The sequence below is a fragment of the Macrobrachium rosenbergii genome, chromosome 3 (genome assembly GCF_040412425.1).
Source record: "Macrobrachium rosenbergii isolate ZJJX-2024 chromosome 3, ASM4041242v1, whole genome shotgun sequence".
NCBI lineage: Eukaryota > Metazoa > Arthropoda > Malacostraca > Decapoda > Palaemonidae > Macrobrachium > Macrobrachium rosenbergii.
In genome coordinates this window covers 7105671-7126024 of record NC_089743.1, presented here as the reverse complement: position 1 = coordinate 7126024, position 20354 = coordinate 7105671, and the positions used below count along the sequence as shown (strand labels likewise).

Here is a 20354-nt window from a genome sequence, read left to right as displayed (position 1 = left end):
CGGTGTGATAAAAAATTTCATAATAAGAGCTGCGTGTTCCAAACGTACCAACGAACTATCGTGGCGCGAGGTGGGTCATTGCCGAGGTTAAGTACAATTTCCCGGTCACGACGGGAAAAAACAGTACAGCAGACTCTGTAATGATTTATACCTCTGATGATGGCGCCGTGGTAACGCCTACTGGGGTCGTTGAATGGGTCCATGTCAAGGGTTCTGCATCCCAGTGGTACCTGTTCATTTATCACTTATATAAATTCCCTTCGTGACAATTCTCCATCGAGACACTCGAGGTAGCGTGAATTTGATATTAAACGACATTTGTAGCTTCATGTGTGTGTGTGTGTATATATATATATAGGCTATATATATATATATATGTGTGTGTGTGTGTGTGTGTGTGTGTATATATATATATATATATATATATATATATATATATATATATATATATATATATATATATATATATATATATATATATATATATATATATATATATGTATGTATATATATGTATGTATGTACATATATATATATATATATATATATACGTATGTACATGTATATGTATGTATGTATGTATGTATGTATGTATGTATAATATATGAAAATAAGAAGGCCCATAAAACACTATTTAAACGTTGAAACCATATATTTCGGGCACTTGTTTCTGTGCCCCTGTTCACTGGTAGAATATGGACAGGTGGAAATACAGGGCATGTCATTAACTGGAGTGGGGCGGAGTTGGTTTTCAAGAGTAGCTGTCCGTACAATAGAAAGATGCTGGAATCTGCTATCATCAATCAAACCAACAATATGAACCTGTCAGGAGGACATTGGAAATCGGACGCCATCGACACCTTAATCCTCAAAAACCCTCCTGAAGAAAATGACCCAAGAAACGCGACCGCCAGATCCATCGCCAAACGGGAGCTAATGAGGCCAAAAACCACTAGGGAATTTGGTTATTCTCCTCCTTCTTAAGAAACGCCACCTCCATAACATCGGAGGCCTAAGGCCACACCTTCATGTTTCTGTATATATACCATTGTAACTTTCCACCTGTCCATATTCTACCAGTGAACAGGGGCACAGAAACAAGTGCCCGAAATATATGGTTTCAACGTTTAAATAGTGTTTTATGGGCCTTCTTATTTTCATATTACACTGTAGTATTACAAGAAAAGACATTCATATAATACATATATATATATATATATATATATATATATATATATATATATATATATATATATATATATATATATATATATATATATATATATATATATATATATATATATATATATATATGTACATGTATATATATATATATATATATATATATATATATATATGTATATATGTATATGTATATATGTGTGTGTGTGTGTAGATATATATGTGTATATATATATATATATGTATATATGTGTATATATATGTATATGTGTATATGTATATATATATATATATATATATATATATATATATATATATATATATATATATATATATGTCTGTTCACTGATGCGTATGCTAATTGTTCTTTTTATAGTTGTTAGAATTCTCGAACATTATGAGTTATCAATGACAAATTTGTTAGGTTTGAATTACTGTACATGACATGCAGTGTTCAAAAGGAGGGTAAAGAACAATACAAAGAAAGCACTTTCTCTGACTAAACGATAATTTGATTAAGAAAATGGTGGTGACACCGATAAATTTCATCACCTAGGCTTAAAGATATTCCTTTATCGATGTAATGAAACTGCCACTGTTGTCAAATACGAAATCCTAGGCCCGGAAATTACTGGCAACCGGTTCACAGTCATCAAATATAAGCCTCACTTTACTGTGTTTACCTTGTTAGGCCTGTGCTGTCGTTTTCATCATTCTCTTGTGCAAGAATTTTGTGCGTAACTTTCATTTAGATTATGGTCCTTGCGTATTGTTTCATGTTTTGAAAGTTTGTTCGTTCTAGATCTAACCCTGTGACCTGTGACGTTCCAGAACTTATAAGTAACGGCAAAAAGTTATTCGAATGCTATATATATATATATATATATATATATATATATATATATATATATATATATATATATATATATATATATATATATATACATATACATATGTAGCTCAGCGTCGCCGACGGCACTATAACTTGACTTTCTCTACAGTTTTCCGGTTGCTAATTATAAATTTACCTTTCATTTTCGGCGCTCGAGTCTAATTAACCTGTAATTAACCGCCGAAGTCTATCCAACAAGGGGTTTCCATACGCGATCTTCACAAGACAGAGCACGGGTACGTCTGTTTGGAACGGTTCATATCCCGTTCGGCAAGTGCATTAACTTGTTAACGTATGGGTACCCGCCACCCCCTAACCACCGGGCCAGTACTAAACGTGGCGAAGGGTCATTCCATTTGGCCGACAACAAACAGATGCACCGCCAGTATCAGAACCCGTAAGTGTAGAAAAAACCCGGTGAAATGGTAAAAACAGGGGCAGCGCTAAAATATAGAATTACATACGTGTGTGTGTGTGTGTGTGTGTGTGTGTGTGTGTGTGTGTGTGTGTGTGTGTGTGTGTGTAGCGACATAAGATAATATACACAGTTTCTGGAGTAATTTTTATGAAATGTCCAAGTTAAATTGATGAAATAAATTACAATTATTGCCAACTTTAACAATTTAGAATAAAAAACGAAGATCTTTCGGTCATTATTCAGAATGAAGGGCATCTGGAGTTCAGTCACATGTACTGAACACATCGTAAAATAATAAAACAGTCAAGTGCGTACATTTTTCTTATTTCAAATGGAATAATGTCAATAAACTACAATTACTTATCGTTTTTCATTGGCGCTGGAGTTGAAAAACAAAGAAAGTAACTCATTTCCGATACCAAGTTGGGTTAGAAAGGTTTATTACCTTTCTAGCCCCTGCGTCGAAAGACCAAATTCCGTGTAAGAGAACGAACCAGCCAGCAAAGTGTTGTGTCGCAACATAGCGATGTCGCCAAGTGACTGGCGAATTCCCGCATTAGATATAGAAAATTAGGAAAATTATGATAAAAGGGGGTTTGGTAGATATAGAAAATCAGGAAAATTATGATAAAAGGAGGTTTGGGAGGAAGTGTTTTTGTTTGGATATGGTCAACACGACTTCCTGGGACCTAGAGAAAACATTTTAATGCATTAACCTTGAAAGGGAGGCAGGAAAACTCGATCGTATATATACGTACTAAACGCCACGGTCAAAACATATGCTCGGCCGTTTATATACGTACTAAACGGCTCTGGCAGCGCTACGTATATATACATACTACCCGGTTGAAGGGTTGTTAGCCAACGACTTTTTGTTGTCTGTACGTTAACACCCAACGAAGTTTCTGTTTGCACGTAAATACTCATGGGCTGGTACTAATCATGGCGTCCCGCAAACCTTTTCTCTTTGCATATTCGTTGTAAAGAAATACATCGTCACTGGAAATGAGAAATACCGAAATGAACCGTAATATGTTGTATTCTAATGGGAAAACATGCGATGGGAAACCAGCCATGTTGAACGTAACTTCTACACACACACACACACACACAATGTATATATACATTATTTATATATATATATATATATATATATATATATAAATATATATATATATATATAACAAACACATATACACACATATATATATATATATATATATGTGTGTGTGTGTGTGTGTGTGTGTGTGTGTGTAGAGTTACGTTCAACATGGTTTTGCCATATTGAACGTAAACTCTACACACACAGACTTACGTGTGTGTGTGTGTGTGTGTGTGTGTGTGTGTGTGTGTGTGTGTGTGTGTGTGTGTGTGTGTGTGTGTGTAATATATATATATATATATATATATATATATATATATATATATATATATATATATATATATACACACATTCGTGAGTGTGTGTGTAGAGATTACGTTCAACATGGCTGGTTTCCCATCGCATGTTTTCCCGTTAAAACACAACATATTAACGGCTCATTTCGGTATTCCTCATTTCCAGTGACGATGTATTTCTTTACAACAAAAAAGAATATAAATTCAAAAGTACCCGTTCCTACCTTGAACTGGAGAAAAGTCGACAGATTTCGAGAGGGATGCGGATCTTCTTCCACGACAGCTTACGGGGGGAGCGAACATCCAAGTGTTTCGGTGACTTCAGTCAGCCTGAGTGATGACAAACCCGGGCCCGGCAGAAAATCCAAGCTTGGCCATCCGGCCGCAGCGAAGTTTAAAAGTACGTGGACCAATAACAATGACTCGTAACCGAGCCACGACCAATGAGAAAGCTCATTTTACCGAAGCCGCACTGGTAAAATTCCACATCAGCCAGGCAGCCATACGTGTACTATACGAGATGCGAACTGCGAAGGGCCACTATGGGCCCATTCGCCGAAAAGTGACATTTCCCTGACGAAACATTGAATATGAAATATGCACATTCTTGTTTTCGTTTTATTAAAACATACTCCTAATAAAATAAGGTACCGTTTACTTTACAACACAAAGTCGGCGAGGCCGGGGGGAGGGGGGGGTGGGGGTAAAGATAGCGTCGAAACGACTGAGGTGTGGTCTGTGCAGTTGCCTGACGTTTCGCTTCGTCCTCTGGGTTTCCATCGTTACGTGTTTACAGTGTGAACAAGCGTTAACTTACAGTATGCTTCCGTATATTTTTCATTCGCAATACTATTTACTTTATGTGCCTTATTTGTGGCTACCTTAATAGTTAATAAACTCTAACCCCTGTCACAATATTAAACTCCTCTAACCGCTGTCACAATATTTGGACACGAAGCTCTTCTTGGTAGGGAGAGCATGCACATGGGAGAAATAATGATAAACACCACCCATACAAAAAAGTCTTATACAAGTGTAAACGTTTTATTAAAAATATTTTGAGTCCCCCTTTCTCTTTCTCTCTTGGGAACCCGAATCAAAACATTTTCTTCAGGTAAAAAAAAAAAAGCCGAGGTAACTAAGTCCCACGCCCTCAAAGAGAAAACGACGTTAGGTGTGACAGACAGACATACAAAACAACTGTTAAGCGATTCTCAACTGAAATGTTATCACCGAGTGTGACGGGTAATTTGACTTTATTAATCTACTAGTAATCTTTCTATACTTACCTTCTTTCTCGGCGACTTTCCTCATTTTGCGGCGGTTGCAAATATAAAATGGGAATCTGGTTGAAAGAGTAGTTTGGCGTTTCCATACTCCAGTTGTGAAGAGCGCCGAGACTCAAAACACACTATTTAGGGATCTCGGAAAGCTGCGGAAATATCAACAACAAGGCCAAAGAAATGATACCTAACAAATGCAATAATTATCAACAATAATTAATACGGCAATTGACAAGGGAAGTATCAAGAGTTCAGCTCTGCTCCGAATAATTATACCGGTTGTGTTACACTCCCGTACGTTAACCCGAGCACTAAGTGACAACGAAGTGCAGGTAAATTAAATTGAAATATATATATATATATATATATATATATATATATATATATATATATATATATATATATATATATATATATATATATATATATATATATATGTGTGTGTGTGTGTGTGTGTGTGTGTGTGTGTGTGTGTGTGTGTGTGTGTGTGTATATATGTTATGTATGTATGTACATAATATGAGTGGCGCAGTGTAATAAGGTGCCAAGCGCCGTTTTTTAAAAAATGATAAAAACGCATTTAAAGTTTGCCAACTATGAAAACGCTTATAAAAGAAAAACCAGCCAAACGATTTCTATGAATCATACCTCATTTTAAAGGAAATTTATTCGCCTATTACATATGCAAAAATCATTATAGTATGTTTTGTCATTTAGCGGCCACAACCACAAAAGTGAGGTAATGTAAGATTGTAAAGTGTTAATGAACACAATGAAAATGTTTTCATACGGCAATTAAAGCATGTTTTTGTGAAAACAACCTAAAATATTTATCCTAATAATGCTCTAAAATTATTATTATAACATATCTGAGTAAAATTTCCATGAAAATATTATAAAACAAAAACATCCACCCACGCACCTCCACTGGTTGCCGCTTGCCTCCTTTTTATGACGAGTCTTATGATGTAGCAGTGAGAACTCGCTAAGGGCGAAATTTCCTTTGTTTTGCATGGATTTTCGAACCTTTTGCCAGTAACATAAGGGGACAAAAGTGTGTGTACAGGATAGTGCTGTACTTTAGCTGCTCGCTCACAATAAAAAAATCAGTTCGGCCGCGGTGGCGCTTTGCCACCTTGTTACGCCACGCCCCTCATATTATATATACATAATTATATATATATATATATATATATATATATATATATATATATATATATATATATATATATATATATATTATATTATATATAGTGTGTGTGTGTGCGTATACACACACATATACTGTATACATGAAGTAAAAAGACTATAAAGTACACAGTCCTAGACGACCCTATTCGTACTGTGGGCAGGACTGTGGTACTGCCATTGCCTTTGATGTTAAAGTTAGTTTTATATAGTCGACATACATTGCCTCCAAGTTTTGCAGTGTGTGTATGTTTCGTAAGAGTTCCTGAAGTCTGAATTACCTATTGTTTCCTACAGTAATCCCACATTTTTGGAAAGGATTCTTTATGACGGTTTCTTAAAAAGGCTGTGATTATATCCATAAACCGAGATGTTGCAATTAACAAAACACACGCACAAAGATACGAACTCCTCCAAGCCAAAGGCATCTTTCTCTCAATCTGAGGAGGTCTTGCATTCATCAAGTACACTCTTGATGCCACTGTCGAGTTTCTTGCTCATGCATCATGCTCTTCAGATTTCAAAATTTGCTCTAGTGTTTTAGAAAGATAATGGAATCTAGAGAACCTAAATTATACTCAGAGAACGATAAGACCACTTACGTCAAATCACAGGGCCCTTAAAATTTACGTAACTATAACATATTGCGTTGGTGTGCTTGACTGAAATGTCAAAGAACGGAAATTGAACGTCATCGCCAAGGCCGCAGACAAGACCGGCAAACATGTTCACCCAATATTCATTCGTGTTCAATACGTATTGACAAGATAATTCTCCCCACAATGTGGGCATCTCCACTGTACTAGTTATCGAATTTTTCATTATATATTTATTTATATAATATTGTTTATGGAATTGGATAGTATTTGCAGATATTTTATTTATTGTGACTTACGGAAAGAACTGCATTTTTGCATTGCGACCCCGTATGCCTATGTGTAATAAATCAGACAAACTGTGAAATGTACACATATATATATATATATATATATATATATATATATATATATATATACATATATACACACACATATATATATATATGTATATATATATATATATATATATATATATATATATATATATATATATATATATGGATAGAACCTCTTTAATTAGATTACATAATACTATTTTTAGGAAGAATATAGGAAAAAAGATACATATTGCATGACAGCCTTGCAAAAAATGCAGTGCAATTTGAAAAAGATTTATTCATTGAGCCACATTGAATTTGGAATAGCCTGCAGGAGGACAGTAGGCTACTACACGCATGTCTCGTTCAGTGTTGAGCCCAGAGTTAAAGTCGAAAATGCCAGTTGCTACAAATAAGCATTATTATTATTAAAAAGAAATAATGTCAGATCTCCTTGTTACTTAAAAGTGGAACTTTTCGTTTAGTGTTAACCCAAAATGATATTTCTTTGCCCAGTTTCATTCTTCGATGTAAATGAACCACTGTAACTTGATAGACAAAATATAAATCCAAGTAAATAATGAAAATATAGAAGCCTGTAGGGCGTTTAAGAAAAAAAAATTGTAATTCTGAATTTTAATTTTTGATTTTTATGAAATTTTATTTTATCCTTTTTAATCCTTAATTTTTTTTTTTTTTGTATGCATGGAAACGAGCAAATGTATTTATTGTATACATGCGTTTCAGCATATTTGTTATACAGTTTTTTTCTTTTAATCTTCATTTTCATTTACTCATCATCATGCGAATGACCTGTTTGGTCCCAGGTCTAGGCCTATGGCCTAGACCTGGCATTTCATCCTAATCCTTCGGGCCAGCCCTATAAGAGCTGATTAGTCAGCTCAGTGGTCTGGTTAAACTATTTTAATAATAATAATAATAATGAGACGCAGCAATTCAGCTTCACTTCAGGATCGAAGTTGAACCCGGTTGCTGATTCGATGGGATGATTTCATCATACCCCTACTTTGGACAATAGTTACTAAGGCTTAGGAATAGAGACTGAGCTGTGACAATATTACGAGTTGTAATTCTTTTAAATATTTTTAAAATATTTTAATTGAAAACGTTCCCAACAGTGTGTTGTAAAAGTTGAAAACATGAAAGGTGGGCTGATCTTTTATTTCTTGCTTGCCAATGCCTCAAATTCTTCTGGAACCCTTCCGTATACTCAGTGTGTTGGAATATATTACAGCTCTTCCCTGTTTGAATTGTTAAGATTCCAAAAAATACCAGAACTTGTCGAAGTGTAAAGCAGCGAATCCAAATAGCACTGTTATCAGCTCCCTCCAAAAATCTTTTCCATATCTGACGTGAACTAAAAGTGTAGCACAATTTGTAACATTGATGCTTTCATCCATCTTTATTGGAAAACCTATAGCAGACTTCAGTCGTGTAATAAGCTCTTCTAAATGCTCTTCAATAAAACAAATTCTACGCGATATTGTTGTCACTGTCATCTGCTGCCGCTCACTTTTCAGCAGACTGATTTTGTTGGGTTTAGTTTGTCAAGCGTCAACACTGGGGCACTTCCGGTCATTCAGCGCTTCAGACAGTGAAGAGAGGGAGTTAGAGTGCTTGGACAGCAAGGTAGAGATCCAGAAAATTAAGTAAATGAAGTACATGGATCTAAAGATAGAACTGGGAGAGTTGAGTTAAGTATACCTTAGTTTAACCAGATCACTGAGCTGATTAACAGCTCTCCTGGCCCGAAGGATTAGACTTATTTTACGTGGCTAAGAACCAGTTGGTTACTTAGCAACGGGACCTGCAGCTTATTGTGGAATCCGAACCACATTATACCGAGAAATGAATTTCTATTACCAGAAATAAATTCCTCTAATTCTTCATCGGCCGGCCGGAGACTCGAACTCGGGCTTAGCCGAGTGCTAGCCGAGAACTCTACCGATTCGTCCAACAAGGAACTAACAGAAAAACTCGCAGAGTTGCACTAAGGAGCAATAGTCAGAGGTCGGACACCAAGACTGAAGAAAGGAAGCGGGGATGGTGGTGAAGTAAAAGGCTAAAAGTGGGTGTAACTAGGGGCCGAAAGGACGCTGCAAACACCCTTTAAGAATGCCTGCTGTGCACTAATGGCAGATTTGTCATTAAGCACAACATCCAAACAGGATGGAAACATAACCTGGTCAGGTAATATGTGGGGTACTTTCTTATTTGCCACAAAATGCTGAGAGATACATTGCCAATGAATCTTTTTCATTAACAGTTGTAAAAGGACACATAGCTTTTACTGATGCTTGTAAGACTTCATTCTTTCTTTGGAAATATTGCAAAGGCTTATTTGTAATGATGGTGTACTGTTTTTCCAAACGCACTCTTAGTTTTATTATGATGCAAACTCTCGGTGACAATATCATCATGACACACCATATATGGAGACCTACTGTTTCCATTTGAATCAAGTGATATAACAAAACTAACTGCAAGTACTCCACGCTGCAGAGCCTTGTTACACTCTTCTTTTTATTAGGTGCCACAAAAGCAGTCTCGTTGGAGTTACTATCTTTCACAAGGTCTACGGAAGTTGCATTTTCTGATGTAACCCGTCGAAGTTGATGCTGACCCTATATGCATCCTTAGTTGGCGCCTTGGTCACCCGAAAGCACCAGTCGCCTAGCAACAAGCCTGGCAACATCAATCACGTAATTGACAATGTTGTGCAATAAGTACAGATGAAGTAATCCCTTTCTCTGCTAATTTTTTCGGGTTTTTCCGCTTTGTCGCGGCCCATTTTCTTAACTTGGCAACCAATCCCTTATTAGGTCAAGGAAAGCAGTTGGAAAAATCCTGGTCATCTTCTAGGCCACACTTGATCTTACTAGACATCGCAGATCTATCAAGATATAAACGCTCTTCAACGATTCTGAAATTGCTGTTGCAAAGGTTGTGAAGGAATTTTGCCAAGCAGTTTAAACTATACCATTCTGGGTCGATACGTGAGATTGACATTATCCAGTAGGTATCAACCCCAGCACCGGGCCTAAAATTCGAAGATACTTTCATCTAGTTATCAACAGCCAGTATATGTATATATATATATATATATATATATATATATATATATATGTGTGTGTGTGTGTGTGTGTATGTGTATGTGTGTGTGTATGCATATATGTATGTATAAATATGGAAGGGCCCTATGTAAACATATATAATATATATATATATATATATATATATATATATATATATATATATATATATATATATATATATATATATATATATATATATGTATGTATGCATGCATGTATGTATGTATATAAATATGAAAGGGCATTATGTATATATATATGTATGTATGTATGTATATATAATCCACACATCGGAGGGCACTATAATAGGCAGAAGAAGGGCGCAGGAACGCATACTGTACAGATCCAGTATATACATACATTTATTTGCCTACGCGTTTCTTGACCCGTGGTCACATCATCAGGACATCTACAGTTATAAATTAAAAAAGGGGCATTCAGCATACATAGTTAAAAGTAAACATACACAAAACAAAAAAACTAAAATAGAAAATCTGTTAAACTCAATCACACTTAAATACATTTACACATTAAAGAACCAATAAAAGAAAACCTAAAATGAACTTAATAAAAAACTGAACTTAATAAAAAGGAATTTAAAAAATAATCTTAAAAGGGAGAGCAGAAGGCGCATCTCTCAGGGTGAAAGAGGAAAACACATTAAAAGAAGACAACATAAAAACAGAAGGGAGGCGGCGAACAAATATAAACAAACAATCGAATCATGCTATATAGGAACAGGGGAACAGCCGATGATTGGCACTTTAACGTCGGTACAATTCTTTTGATGTTCAGACTTTCCAAGACGAGCAGTTCTCCAGGTTCCTTAGCTTGGCCAATTATTCTGCAGTTGTCGTATTTTACTGATGTCTTGCAACCTTCAGCGTGGGATCTTATATTTGGAAGTTCGGGATTAGACAATCTGCAACCCGTACGATAACTCACGCCCATGTGAGAATCGGCCCTGACCTTGAGGAGACGCCGAGTCGAACCAACGTAATTCGCAGAATTACATCCGGGCCACTTGTACTCACATACGACGCCCGACGTCTTCAAGGAACAGAGCCGATCCTTGAAGGGAAACAAAGAACCAATGGTTTTAGGATTTTTTGGTATTAATTTGATGTTAAGAGCACCAATATGTTTTTGAATAATTTTAGCAAACTGCTTAGCAAAATTTTGATTGTTAGGTAAAAAGCAGAAGCTTGCATATATAGTAATTTTAGGTACATTATATTTAGGCATTAAGGGTGCAAGTTTATTTTATCGAGAACTTTCTTAATAACCTTCAGTACTAGACGGGCAGGGAAACAGTTGTTTTGGAAGTACTGCTTTCGGAAGAGAATTTCAGAATGAAAAGAAAGCCAGTTAGAAGTTAGAGATAGAGCCCGATGTACCAAGGTACGAACAGAGTTCATTTTAAAATTAATAAAACAAGAACTATAAAAATTGGAGCCGAGCCCGGTGAATGTACTTTTCCTAAAAATAGTTGTATTAAAATTATCGTTATCTTTAGTAACTAAAACATCAAGGAAAGCCAACTTACCGTCTTGTTCCTTTTCAATAGTAAAATCAATATTATCGTGAAAGTTGTTGGCTAGGTTTAGAAATCTATCCGCGTCATACTCATTTTTCAGTATACGTCGCCTAGGTACCTGGCGTAAACTGAGGGACAGAATGACAAGGGGCACTCCTCCATTATGTGCTCCTCCCGGGAGCACATGAAAATATTGGCAAAGGTATTCTAGTCCTTGTTTTGTCATTGTCATTTTCAGTCTTTAAAGCATTTTCATTTTGTAAGCTCTGTTTTAAGTTTTAATGAGTGTTTTTTGTATCTTTTTAGCCAGAAAAGATGGGATATGGGTGATCCCGAAGCGCAGCTATTAATAAATGTCAATGATGAGTTGACTGTTTTTCCTGTCCATACATCCTACTATAAGACTGTTTGGCTTAGCCTCCCCTGAAATAATATATATATATATATATATATATATATATATATATATATATATATATATATATATATATATACACATACATTAATTTTACAAAAGGACCTTACTGTAGCTGGGATACAGCACGAATTCATATGACGGAATATTTCTATGACTTCCCAGTGACTCGTCAGAATCGCCGGCATCGTTGCCGACGGGGCTGATCAAGATGTTGGGCTGATAAGAAAAGAAAAAGATAGACGCACTTCACGACTTGAATCTGATCATGCTGAAGGTCCAGCAATGCCTCATTTCTTTATCATTAACACTTGGTGATTTGTGTTTCCTGTAGTTATTCCTGTTGAATTAGATGACGAGAAAGGAGCATGACACAAAATGAGAGCGAAAGAACATTCGGAGGAGATTGTTTTATATTCAAGTTACGTTTATAAGAACACTCGTACACTGAGGTAGTTGACGATAAATTTCTTTATAATTAGCATATTATCATACGGCATTCAAACTGCGAGGTTAAAGAGTGTTGAACCTCTCTCTCTCTCTCTCTCTCTCAGCATATCTAGATAGTCACAGTGTGAGGTTCAAGAAATGTCAGAAGTGAAAGACTGATTCTTTATTATGTTGTTGTTTTAGATTTAGCTGGCCTTGTGCCAGCACGGGCTCTTGCTCCTAGAGCAGCCCGTAACTCTATGTTGATGATGAGTCTGTGAGATGGGTAGGTTGGATGAAAACTTTATTATGATGCATGAAAGTGATTTTGGTGGAGGTGATTTTTGAAATGAAAAGATTTAACAGGCAAGGTTGCAACCTCTTTTAACCCTGAGGTACCCATCAGACGAGGATAAAAGTACGACAGCAGTGAGTGTTGGCTAGTGGGAGAGGCCAACAGATGGAAAAAAGAAGAACTGAGTATAGTAGGCACAGGTAGGTTCTTTATTATTCTCGACAGGTGTTTATAAGATGAAAAGCGGACGGAAAGGCAGCGTCCGTACAGAATTTGTTTTCTGGCAAGCATAAAAATATACGTACAATATTCGTTACATGGCATATAAAAGATAGATATACATATCGGCGGAAAGGCCGTACAATGATACATAAGATGAGGTAGACAAAGAATCTGAAATAAAGACGGGTAAAATACATGACGTGACTGATGTACGTCTGAAGGGAGAAACACAAGGAAGGAGAGGCGCGATTTGTCGCCCTTACAACAGAACGTCAGTAATGTTTTCTTGTATCTTCAAAGAGAGCTTTTATATCTGACGAACCTGACGAAGTAGTCCGCAAGTATCCAGTATGCCTCAGATGACCTTAACAGTGTGTTATGTGCCTAGTTGTTAGTCGATTGCGTTGGGTCCCAGCTGGGCGTGAGAGAGAGAGAGAGAGAGAGAGAGCTAAGTGTTAGGTACTCGATATAAATATATAGCATCAAAAAGGGGAAGGTTCGACTAGGCAGTCCCAACCACCTCCCGAGAGAGAGAGAGAGAGAGAAAGAGAGAGAGAGAGAGAGAGGCTCTATCCGGACCTAATAGTGCTGAACAACAATGTTTTGTCTATGCGTGTTGTTTTCGAGTGAGATCCGCTGAGTGCGTCGTCGCTCAGCTGGATACGGATAAAGTCAAGGTTCGTTTTCACTTTCTTGGTCTCTAAGTTGAGAGAAACTCAAGCGACTGACTGCAAGTAATGAAAGGGATTAGAAAATGCGTACTAGAATCTAAATCTAACATGTTTGTTTGGCGAAGATAACTGATTGGATCCAAATACTTTGGAGTATCATAATAAAATGTCTGAGATATTCATTTAAACAAATTAACGAAACTGAATATTTTCATAATTGGCAACACAGTTTAACTAAGGCACAATATATGACTAAAGATAGCAAACGGCAAATTAACGATGATAATAATATATATATATATATATATATATATATATATATATATATATATATATATATATATATATATATATATATATACATATATTATGTCATTATTAATATTTATTATTATTAATCTTTTCTTACGATTTCCTAATGAATACCATATTCTTTGGAAGCTTGAATTTCAAGTCATTAGCTCCTGTGGCTTGTTCCATACGAATACGGTTCATCTTCTGAATAATAATAATAATAATAATAATAATAATAATAATAATAATAATAATAATAATAATAATACCATTAACCTGCGTCTGTAACTCGACTTCCAAACATTAATGGGACTGACAGAACTTGGTCTGAGTGAAATTATCTTTCTGTTTTTCTTTTCTTTCGAACATATGATGCCATGAATAGATTTAGGTAGAAATAACTATTATGGTTATCACACTAACAATAGCGGGAATAAAACCATCTTAATCATTAAGGCATTCATGCTATTCTCAATAATTACCTCATGAAATATTTAGGAAATAATAAAAAACAGGAACGCAGACTGCAACATTGGCTGCAAGGCAGGAAATTTCCATAAATATATGGCAATGGTATTGCGATTTTCCTTGCAGAATACTTTGCGTATTTACATAATTTTGTCTTGAGCATACAAACAGTTATAATAACTCAGTGACCGGGCAGTTTCAGGAGTATTTTGCCAAATAACTTATTGAGCAAAAGTTTGACATCTCACCGAGTTCCCATCATCCTTCATGTGTTGATGACACCTACTGTATACAGCATAAAAGGATAGCCATGCAATTTTTTTAATGTAAGGCATTGGAATGGCATTTAGACAGAATGAATAGATAATGGTTACGATCAGAAATTGATTTTGACTGACATGAAATTAAAGCGTGCTTAAGAGAAGGTCAGTAAAAACGAATATCTGGTGAATTAATAGCTTGGGGCTATCGTTCGCTCGTCAATGCTCCTTCATGGCGAAAAGGGCAGGGCATGGGAGGTGACCGGCGCTGCCACATCAAATATTCCCACTCACGTTGTATGGTATATGAAGGCAGCATAAGTTATACAACACAAATATAATTGGTTGCTTATGAATTTTTGCCAATTATAAAAGGCCTTCGTAATTTTCTAGCATTTAACAACAATAAAACAACACGTTTATTCTTAAACGTGACAAAAAAATTTCCAGCCCTGCCAGTTCCTCTCCCACGTGTTAAGCTGACCTCAGGGCATAAAGATGTCAAACAGCCCGTGCCTCCACAAGGGAAGCTCAGTCAAATCACTCACTGACTCATTAAGGAGTCTGTCGCCTCACAAACAACATGGAAGGAAGTCCTCGTTCCCGCATTAATCTTTATCCACAGGCTCGAGAAATCGTTCATAGGGTCGTTAAGTACTTTTCTAAAGAAAAGGCAAACCGTGGACCCATTGTGGATATCAGAAAAACACTGCAACGCGCCTCAGAAGGAACAATGATACCGGAGAGAACAATCAGCAGGATTTGCAAAGAAGGCAAAGATACGGAAGAGAGACGCGGCACAGCAATTTTCCTGGAACGGGAGAAGCATCAACCGACAACCGTGACAGATTTTGACAAGAGCGTTTTACGTAAAACTGTTTTAGACTTTTATGTAAGGAAGGAAGTACCAACGCTTGATTTAATCAAAGAAAAGAAGATATATGAATAGATGATAAATTAAATAGCTGCCGATAATCTTATTTGTGTAACCTATGTATATTTATGCTGCGCTCTCTTATCTGTCTACACACACAATCCTTTTCAAATGTCAATTGCTCTCTCTCTCTCTCTCTCTCTCTCTCTCTCTCTCTCTCTCTCTCTCTCTATATATATATATATATATATATATATATATATATATATATATATATATATATATATATATATATGTGTGTGTGTGTGTGTGTGTGTGTGTGTGTATATACATATATATATATGTGTATATGTATATACACATATATATACACAGTAAATTGACACAAAAACAAGTAAATTAAAAGTGCGGAAGTCAAGTAGCGTGAGATAATCACAAGGAAGGTCCAAAAAGAGATTCAATTAGGCCTATATGAAAAACAGAGACCTGGAAGAATGGAAATATTTTCGCAGGAGTGTCGAGGCAATAGGGAACACCCAGAAGTATACTGCTCCCAGGAGACATTAACAAACGCCAAGGAGATTAAACCTCCTTGACAGAAGCACGGATTAAAAGGGGTAAAAGAGAAAGGTAGGCCTTTAAAAACTCGAGAGAAGTACATCTGGCAACGTAGGGGACAACGCCTAAATCGCCATGAAGGCGCCGATAGAGTAGGGGTTATTTTTTTTCAGTTTACGGACATCGAAATAACTTTGGTTTCATCATGAAATTAGTTTTAAATTCATGAAATGAAATTGAATAAAGTTTAAATGATAAGGAAATCTTGTGCTCAGAAATGTTTATGACATTAGCACTATGTTTAGCCTGGGTTGTTCCATTACGACAAGACATAATTACTGAAAGCTAATCATTCGTTTGTGTTTGATCTGAGTAGACTGTTTGATACAAGCTCGTCTTTCTTGAGCTTGTATAGGTAAATTATCTCTACAAATTAGCATATCTATGATTTACATAGCGTGTGAGGGTTCTTGTACAATAAAAACATACACATATGTTACTGAAGAAATATATAGTTTTAAAAGCTATCACAACAAGCCAACGATATAGGAACATTGATTTTCAGCTAATCATAAGCTACAGATGAGCATGTGCCACATCGTCGCCTGTAGGTAAACAGAAGAGTTGGAACCATAATGGGTCAATAATATCTGGAGGTGTTATATGTATACTAATACTACTGTACAATCACTCAAAAAAGTTTTGCAACATACTTCAAAAGTTTTCGGACAACAGCTTATAATAGCGACATCTGGCGTTATTTGGAAACTCAGCTGTAAGCGCGTGAAACAACTGAACACTATAGTGGTGGGTCCGAGAAATTACCTGCAGTTTCCCTTAAACAGGGCTTTTTCTGATACTGCTTACTGTTGTCATACTTTACTTAATAAAAGGATGTCACTATAATACTTCAGAGGTCATTGCTGTTCTTATATTTTAATATTTTCATTATCCAACTGCCATCACTATCGTTGCTTTATCTCCTTCATATGTGTGAAATTTGTAGACATAGGCCTACGACTGTTATAAGTTGAACTATTAGTCTTATTAACATCAACAAATACGACTTTTGTAAAGATTTACTTGCACATTATTATTAATCAAATTTTTGAATGACTAATCCTATGTATATTGCGAACTAGTGAAACTTAATATAAAATATACTGAACTAGACTAACAGATTTCACGTCTGTTTTTGTAATACACAGAATATAATCGCTGGCGCGCGCACACACACACACACATATATACATACATACATACATATATATATATATATATATATATATATATATATATATATATAAATATATATATATATATATATATATATATATATATATATATATAATGCCGTTATCATGTGTAATTTCTCATTTCTTTCATTGCTACTTAGGCCTATCATTTTGATGCCTCTTATGAAGTTAACCGAATATATAACGCCTATTTTTGTATTTCTTATTATCTAAGTTTCTAAAGAATTAAAATTAGCAAGAAGTTCAACATTAATTTAGTTAATGCTAAACGCCAGCGGTGAAGAAGACTACCATGCTCATCAATGGAGAATGTCTGCTCCTCATCGCAAAAGATGACTCTTACAGAAATCATCGGCCACTGGGTTATATTATAACGCAAACCCTAGCCTCTATTCTTTGTGTTTCGCTGATATGAAGCGTTTCTTGGCAGGAGTATGATGAAATAATATCTTGGTCTCATGTAGCCTGTTACGGATGGTTTGAGCAGCAACTTGAAGGGAAAGCGTAACGTTCTCTCATGGCAACACCGGCTTGTCTGGGGGGTTAGGCGGAGCTCTTTCAGTGATCATCCGATGATCCTAAGTAGTACAACAATGGGGTCGTCCTCAACTTTTTACAATGAATTTATTATATTTCCTCGTTCTCTCTGTTGTTTTATTCCTCTATACATGGTTGTTTTATTTACGCTAAGCTGCCGAGCAGTATCTACAATAGAGACATTAGTCTTATGCAAGCTAATGATTGTGGTTCGGCTGAGTCCGTTGCCCATCTTATCGGTGCAAGTGACGAGACAGTTTAGTTTAACTTTCCTGCCGGAATGTGGAGTCAGACGATAACATACGACGTTACGAGATTTTTTCTTTTTTGTTTTTGACAACAATAATGGTTGAATTCTTTCTTTCTTTATTTATATATAATTTCACTGATGATTATTCAATATTATTTTATTAGTCAATAAGCTTTTATCTGGATTCGAAATATAGTTTCTTCTTTGACTCTTTTGCCCAATCATCTGAAGTGAAATTTTTCAAAATGTTTCGTCGTTTTTCGTAATATGAATTTTTCGCTCACCATTCTTTTTTATATTGTTAACCGTATGATTAATAACCAAAGTCGAATAGGAAAATTACATTTCCTTGTAAATATCAAAAGAACAAATTAATGTTAGGTGAACGAAAACTTCTGGAACATGTTGCAGAATATTTTTGAGTGACTGTACATAGTTCGGTGTTCTCCCTCCTGGGAAATATGCAAATTGGGCAGGGCAAGTGTAATTTTTTGCATTCCTTTTCTTAACAATGTTACAACAAGCCAAGCGGCTTATAATTGCCCAAATTGGCACAGGAATTCTTCACGAGAAACTGGAATAACAATTCACAGGTAAACAAATAATAGGGGAAATGATTTACCCATAATTTTGTGCTAGTTAGGGATAAGTTTTGTTAGCAGTAGATACGTTTCTCTGTTGACATGTCTTTTATTTTCAGCGTATTATTGTGGCACATAATTGCAGTGGCAATTTAAATTCTTATATCAGAACTTCATGACTTTTATACGTCACATAATATGGAGTAAGAAAGACCTAGCTCGTTATTGAAAATATTATAATAGTAGTAAGTAGGCCTATATATGCACTAGTTGTGTCAACAAGTCTCCTCTTGTGAACAAGTTACTGTGACGCATAAGGACACCTGCTATATTCGGCCAGTCATCAAAAATTATCTGTAGTAGGTAGGCTTGTAGGATACTGTCTATGGCATCAATTTTTTAATCCTAGACATGCAGAAGCAGTGTTTGAGTTGTTTAACAAAATTCATATCGCCAAACGTGGTTTCCCAATGAAATTCCAAGACATTACGTCACACTCGGTGAAAGTATTTCAGGGCGACTTAAACAAACGCAAAAAACAGACTTTTTTTTTATCTAATTCAAAGTAAAAATAGGTATATATTTTATGTATGTAACATATCCTGGTTTAATTTGCTTTTTCACTGAACAACATGTCCCATAGATTGGTGATAGCAAGAAAATGAAATTCGACAGCTATGAGCTAGACCTATGCCCTCAAATGATCCATTTGGTAAGGTGCTATATAATTTAAACCTTTTTCTAGGTAATACTTAATTATGAATACATGAAAATAATATCTGTATGAGAAAAGTTATTAAATCATCACGCCAAGGAAAAAATAGCCAAGAAGGATGTTAACAACAAGGAAAAGAATCTTGGACAAACAAATGCTAGATGTGGGGTTCCCCCGCACAACAATCTTTTCATAATATTTTTGTGTATCAACATATTTTCATTTAATCTATTTCTTACTGTAGAGTTATTAGTGTCGTCTGTTGTCATAAGAAATTACTGATTTGATTTTTTATTGTGAATTGCCTTCTGTCAGGTAACAGAAACCCGAGAACTATGTTGTTTGGATACGTTATTCATGTGAAATCCAAATGTATCTGCGTGTTTATGAGTCTCACAATTGTTTTGTCACACACCACCAGGTAATTCACTACATTTGTCAAATATGTTGACATTCCTGAGTGTTATGCTTTGAATTTATTTTTGATAATGAACTTGAGAATTATCTTAAAGTATTTCTTTTATGTTGAATTGAACTTGTAAGTCAGTTCCGTATTCGCATTAATTAATTGTATACCTTGTCTCCCTTTCCCTGAATGC

General features: G+C 35.6%; 1 protein-coding gene across 1 annotated transcript in view; it reads right to left on the bottom strand.

Moving 5' to 3' along the window:
• The window catches only part of LOC136852412 (uncharacterized), a 336382-nt gene extending 332050 nt beyond the window's left edge, over nt 1-4332 (bottom strand). Inside the window, 1 exon segment of the mRNA XM_067127034.1 lies at nt 4115-4332. The gene's annotated coding sequence lies outside the window, so the exon portion shown is untranslated.
• Nucleotides 4333-20354: the final 16022 nt, after the last annotated feature.